The sequence below is a fragment of the Lepisosteus oculatus genome, chromosome 5 (genome assembly GCF_040954835.1).
Source record: "Lepisosteus oculatus isolate fLepOcu1 chromosome 5, fLepOcu1.hap2, whole genome shotgun sequence".
In the NCBI taxonomy this organism is placed as follows: Eukaryota; Metazoa; Chordata; class Actinopteri; order Semionotiformes; family Lepisosteidae; genus Lepisosteus; species Lepisosteus oculatus.
In genome coordinates, this window is record NC_090700.1 from 13,101,335 (window position 1) to 13,107,230 (window position 5,896).

At 34.3% G+C, this 5,896-nt stretch overlaps 1 pseudogene; it reads left to right on the top strand.

Moving 5' to 3' along the window:
• The first annotated feature begins 1,651 nt into the window (after positions 1-1,651).
• On the top strand, positions 1,652-5,570 carry LOC102694469 (olfactory receptor 4D1-like; annotated as a pseudogene).
• The last annotated feature ends 326 nt before the right edge of the window (positions 5,571-5,896 follow it).

A 5,896-nucleotide genomic window follows, 5' to 3' on the forward strand; every position in this document is an offset into this window, starting at 1 on the left:
AGTTTAGCTTGCAATACTAAACCAGCAACAAATATTTTTGTTTTTAGTGAAATGAGTCTTTAAAATTATCATTTAAATATAATTAAATACATTTTTAGTGTGTTAATTGTAATTGTGAAGCGCTGTAAATGTTATAATGAAACCAATTTGAGTACTCAGCTCCTTTCTGAAACCATCTCTTGGGATTCTTTACATCCCAATAAACACCTACTCCTCATTTGACTGGCAGATATACAAATTACAGTAATTATGTTAATCAACATAATTCAGTCCCAAGGCAAACTTGCAAGCAGCAGAGCAAAAAAAAAAAAAAAGCTCTGCTTGTTTGCCATCATACATTGCAGCTGTATGACATACTGTATATTTTGGAGTGATGCTTCTGTAGGCACATGTGATGATGCTACAATACTGTATGTAATAACTAAAGAATCTAAGGAAGAATCAAGTTACTATGGTTAGAGTTACAACAGATGTAGAATTATTATGCTAGGTGGCCTAGTGATACTCTTTTTATAAGCACACTATCATACTTTCTTCAATTTTACAAAAGAACAATATATTTTTAAGTATTAAAATTCTGTAGCACAACTCCCTGCATCTGCCACCTACTCTGCATTCTTAAAGTGTTGTGGAATTACACAGCAAAATGAAAGGTTATCTATTGTGAAAGGCAAGAATCTAGACAGATGTCATGAAATAGCTCAATAGTATACTTGTCTCTGATAAAAAAATAGTTAAAAGGGGGCAAACTGGGATGTTAAACAAAAGTAAAAACAAAATATACAGGTTATTAAAAAACACTTAATTTATGCATGCGTGTTTTTAGGAAACAAACCATATGGGTTTTGAAAATCATTAAATGATTTTGGTCATTCAAACCTCTGATTTGAATGACAAGCAATATTGGCAGTATGACTGAGGAACTAGTTGCAAAATTTGCTAAGGCATTTTTAGGTTCATAATGAGAGGTGAATGAGTGCGGATATAAAAAACAGACACTGCTGGAGATAAAAATAAATTGTATTTTAATACCTAATGAACAAAGAAATAGCTTGCATAAAGTAATTCAGATATATAAATGGGGACTTTTTACTGTTCCAGTGAACCACTGTTCTAATAAGTTCTCTTGGAGATGAAATATAGGTACTGTAGGTACTTTATCAATCTCATGCGGGAAATTCAAAATTCAAAATTCAAATTCATTTAGATAAACCATATAGGTCTTCAGCGCACAAAAAGTCAGTCATCTAAGTAAATATAATACCATTCCATTGATCAAGAAACAATGGCTGTAAAATTTCTATGCTGCTGGGCCTGGAGAAGCATAGAAATTGTGGGTAACCTCACATAGAAGGAAGAATAAAAAGAGAGAAAGAGAGGATAAGGGAAGACGAAAGGTAGAAACCACAGATACATATGGATTAAATGAAATACAAGCAGAATAAATATAAAACCTTGTATCCAATACATCATATTAGGAAAGCAGGATATGGAGGCAGAGGGAAAGTTCTGGAAGAGTTGCCTGGCTGGGAGATAGGCAGAGCCTAGCTGTCAGGAATCCACTGGCTGCCTTAAGAAAGATGTGCAGGGAGGGTGGTGGAGCTAAATTCTGGTACTGTATATCTGTGAGCTGTCTGGGATAAGGAGAACTATGGATCAGATAGTGGGGCTGGTTGCTGGTGGCTCCATGGATCTACTATCATGTCTGGTTGAAGGGTGAGTTGCATTTTAAGCTGTAACTGTAACAGCCAGGGATCTTGTGAGAATATCCTCTAGGTGGGGTTGGGAAGAGGGAGGGAAAGGAGCTGACTGATGGGGATGACTACTTTGAAACACATGCCAGGGTCTGAGGCATCCTGACGGACTGTAGATGGACCGAGAATAAGACAGTGAAACTTTGATGGTATCTCTAAGCTTGAAAAAAATCTAGCTGACTGCAGCATGTTTGTCTTGTTCCAGAGGCAAAACCGGAGTAAAGCCCATCTCATGATCTATCCTTCTGATCTGTTTGAAGCTATCTTTTTGTCAACTATTTTTTATTTTTTTTACATTTTTAACTTCAGTTGTTAATTTAGACCACACTACATGACTGCAAATAGCATAGAATATAAAGCTCACACATAATTTTTGCATATTCCTTTCTACAAGGTACCTAAAAGCACCTACAGGATACCATGCACATTGCCTACAGGGCTAAAAGAGGAGTCGAAGATGCTAACCTCAAATTACTGAATCTCTTCTATTCACACCTTGAAGGTCTCAAGACACATGTCAGGCTTTTATTTATAGACTTCTAATCAGCCTCTAATACCATTCAATCTCACTTGTTAGTGGAGAGATTTCTCTCAAATAATATAGACTTTATTATTGTAGGTTGAATCTTAAATGTTTAAACCAACAGATCACAAAGAGTGAGGATAAATGGTCTTATATCAGGGCAGCTTTGTTTTTCCACTGGGTCTCCTCAGGGCTGTGTGCTCTCCTCCATCCTATACATTCAGCATACAGACAGATATAGAGGCTCTTCTGAGGACAGACACATTAGATTTGCTGACATAAACCCGCTTATGGGCCTGTAGTGATTATTCTGTTGAGTGGTGTAAGACGTCTTCCTTCAACCTAATGTGTCAGAAACAAATGATAATTGATTATAAAAAGCAACTACCTGCCACAAAACCAAGTCATTGAGGAACAAGAAATTGAAATTATCAAAAGTGACAAATATTTTTGCAAACTACAAACTAACCTTTGAGGAAATAACAGATGCCACATGTAAGAAGAGTCAACAGTGATTGACATTCAAGAAAACTCTGCTCTTTTTCTATTAAGGTTACCAAACCAGGCTACCAAAGTGAATGTTAGGACAGATTCAATGAAAGTTTTAAAGATGCTAATTCGTAACCTAAATACACAAATGAAAACAAACTGAGCATGATCTTAAAGGCAGCCAGCAAAATTATTGGTGCATAACAATTAAAGCTTTCATGCTTTCATGTCATGAGCACTGTTTACTGTCATTGTTTGAGCTCCTTACATTTTGGTGTTGATTTAGACTATCTAGATTTAAATGCATTATGGACTAAGTTATCTTTTATTCCCTATTAAACATCTATTAACCTGCTTAATATGGGCAGTTGATTGTATATTTTGCTTTATATATACTGTATGTTTCTCATCATATACTGGCTGTATTTTTCTTATTTGTTAATGGGTTCATGTTATGTTAAATGTATTGTTTATTATGTATTTTTTCCTTCCTGGAAAACAAATTTCCTATCTGCGACAATAAAAGTCAGTCTACCCCCCACCTCCCCTAGAACTTTGCAGTCCCAGTCGAAAATTCTAGAATGCTGAGCTCCTGAGTGGTCATGTCTATACAGTACATACTGGCATAGCTTACCTATTAAATAAATGGTCCAAACGTAGAAAGGTATTTTTTATGCCTTATATCTTTTTATATCTTTTATATAAAAAGTATTGTATATCTTTAGAAGTAAATATATTTGATAAGAAAATGGGGAGTAGTAGGGCTGGAAAATAGTCTCTTTTTGCATTTTTTTTATCGCTAAAGCTGAATGCCAAAATATTGAGGATATCAACATGGCAAGGTTGCAAACCTAAGGTTTAAATACATGCGTAAAGGCAATAATAGTTCAAGTGGGTAGCTGCGTCAGCATGCGTAGGCTGCAAAGGAACAAGTAATAGGTTTATTCCATGCTGAAAAAAAGAAGAAAGAAAACACAACGTTTCGGCCGTGGAGCCTTCTTTAGGTGTGAGAGGCAATGACTAATTGGTAAAGGCAATAATGAGACAAAACAAAACCTATAGGTGCTGTTTTTCATATATCCAAAACCGTTGAACCTCTACATATTTTCAGCTCTCCTCGCATAGCTTAGGGACAATTTTAACAGCAGTGATGTGCAAATATTTTGAATTCACTCATTATTCTGACTACAAGCATTTAAGTCATGTCTGAGTTTTTTGGTGAAAAGTTGGCTTATGAATTAATGGAATTACAAGACTTCCTTGATGTAAAGTTGTAATTGTTTTATTTTCCCCATAGATCTAAGAAGACATACAGTACTGTATAATAAGAAATTTAGAAGATTAAAAGTCCTGTGTAACACAGAACTGATACTATTCATGATCACAACTCACTTAAAAAGGCCAGTTAACTAGCCAAGGTCATATTTAACTAGCCAAGTAAAATTAAATATGAGTGCAGTTTGTATTTTATTATTTTACACTCTTACTTACTAGACTAATTGATATTTTAGACTGTTAGCATCTTATAATTAGTCATTATGGCATACTATTCAATGCATGAAAGTCAGAGCCCTTGACAATTATATCCCTTTAGAAATGTGCCACACTTGTGTATTTTTAAGCAGTAGAAAGGTCCAATTAAGCATTTCTGCGAAGAAATTAAATCCAGTTAAATGCTTATACACTACTGCATTTATCATGCTAATTTGGAGTTTTAAGCCATTTTGTCTGAACAAATTAACTTGTAGCTTGTACAATATTTACCTTATATTTACCTAAATTTACATTTAGGACTTTTTATTATATTTTGATGAATGTTTTTAAGACATGATATTCATCAAGAATAGAGATGAAAATATTTAAAATATAAATGGCATTTATAACTATGATAAAAAGATGATAAAAAATAAAACCTGAATGGATTTGCTATTTAATGTCATTACTATTTTCTTATTTCTACATACTGTAACTACTTATTTAACATTACAATTAACATTAAGGTTAATAAACCATAACTAATAATTCCTCATACCATTTTTACAGACCTATTGGAGACTTAGTGGTAGAAATCAGCTCAACACCTTATAGTTTTCTTTTACATTCTTTACATTCTTTTAAGTCCATTCACTATATCACCAGAAGGAAAATATCCCATTTTCATTTTAGGGATATCCGTCTGCTTGTTTAATGCTTTCTGTAACCTGACTATTTTGGTTTTAAACTTCAAGAAGAACCCTCACAAGGTATTTCACCCTCTTTAGCCTGACACTCAATGACTTGATAGGAATCACTGCTTTGCATCCTAAAGTACTTTCAGATATTTTGACAGAATCAAACACTATTACTTTTTTGGTATTCATAATTCACATATACAGAGGTTGAATTCTATTCTGTTTAGCATCTGTTGCATTTGATTAGTACATTGCTATTTACAGGCCTTTAAGGTACTGTATAATGCAATCATGACACATGGACCTTGGTAATGATTATTACACTTGTAAGGAGTCTAGATTTCACATTAATAGGTACACTGTTTTCCATTCAGGTTGTACTTTCAAGATGTTGAAATTATATCATGAATGTTTGTGAAAGTCCTTCACGCTTAATAATATTTATAGTCTATTTGTGTTATGCATCATGCAAATCTGTGCAGCTGTATTCCTATTTTAAAAATCTAATTGCATCTTTAGTCGCTCCTGCCCGTTCGTCCCTCAGCGCCTGGGCACGAACCTGGGTCTCCAGCATCGTGCAACAGGGAACTTGCCGACGAGCTAAAGGAGACCTCCCTCAGCCCGGCCAGCTGAGATCCCTGTTATATGCAGGGGTATATTCATTACATAAGCATAAAGCATTTCCTGTATTTTGTAATACTCAAAACCACATACAGTATGTTGAAAATGGGTGTAGAGACAGATGGTAATTATGAGTAACATCTGACACTTAATCAAATGCATTTGACTGGTAAATTTGAGCAGAGTGGCATGGAAAATTATAGGGATGCTCATTATTATAATCCTTCCGTTTTTCAATCCATAAATGCAAATAAAATCTTAATAAAAGAGAAAAGTGTATTTTAAGTAACTTTCACTATAAATAAAATGTTTTATAAATGTTAGAGATTTTTTCACAT